Source organism: Blennius ocellaris (genome assembly GCF_963422515.1).
Source record: "Blennius ocellaris genome assembly, chromosome: 5".
NCBI lineage: Eukaryota > Metazoa > Chordata > Actinopteri > Blenniiformes > Blenniidae > Blennius > Blennius ocellaris.
The window spans coordinates 7,595,784-7,597,116 of NC_137654.1; positions in this window are offsets into that span (position 1 = coordinate 7,595,784).

The window sequence follows — 1,333 nt, forward strand, 5'->3', positions numbered from 1 at the left end:
TCAGGTACCAGGTTATTTATCACAAACCACAAAATGCTGAGTCCAGTCACAAATAACAACATGTTTGACTTTGGTTTAATTGTATTAAAATAATGAAATGTATTTATATGCATGTACATGGAACTATGTATAATGGTAATAGATTGTAACGAGACATATACACATATTTAATAATAGTGAAGGTAAAGTCAACAGCTAAAAAGAACAATCAAAAAGTACTTTGTACTTTATTTTCCATTTTCTTTCTATCTCACAGGTCAAACTGAACAGTTTATCTATTATGTTTCCCTTTTTGGTTGTATATTCGGTCGTCCTGGTGGCTGCAGGCGTTCAATTCTCTTCTGGGGAGGTCAGGCTGTGAATAACAGTGACCTCCAAAACAAAAAGTCATCAAAGGTTTTTTGTTTTGTTTTTATTTCTGTAGCTTATGCATTGAATCTAAAATAATGTGCTTATATTTCCCCAAATCTCAACTCAGTCAGACAAATAAAGAATATGCAGGCTTTTCCTGCTCAACAGATTTTAATAGAGGACAGTAATAGATTACCACGGGTTTAATTGATTCCAATATACTGGAGGTTATTATTTATATAGGTTTAAAGATGACGTTTAAAAGTATTTCTTATACTTCAATTCAAGAATGCTCAATGGTGTCAAACACTCTAAATATATTAATGCAAACACAAAGGATTTCCAGCTGCTGATATATTTAGTAATACAGTAAATACATGAATTATTGTTTTTAAACCCAATACTACAATAGTCATCAAAGTCATATTTTCTGTTATATCTGCTACGAAATTATTTGCCAACAAATACAGAGTTTATATTTTCATCAATACGCTTTTCTTAATTTTTATAGCTTGAAACAAACTAAAAAAGTTATTTAAAAAAATCTATTTCAGTTCAAAGGCTTTTTAAAATAAGTGGCACATGAACACTGTTAGAATTATTACACTCACAAATACTTTTTTTTCTACACGAGGTTTAATTTGGATTAATATCAACCAAATAATCATTAATTCCATCAACCATTTCCTCTATCAATAATTTTCTTCTCAAAATATGTTGGAAAAAATAAAGATTAAACAGAAATAAATGAGTTTTTTTACACAGTTACCTGGAAAAGAGAGAGAAAGAGAATCGAGTGAATATATTTTCATATTTACACAGTTCACAAGCTGTAGTACCTACAAACAGCCAGCAGAGGTCGCTTTACTCTCAGTTTAACTCCTACAGTTTGGAATAAAAGTTCATCTGCTCATCACCTCCTGACAGCAACACAAGAACCTGAAGTCCAATGTAATCTAATTACTGCTCAGTCTTTAGAAAA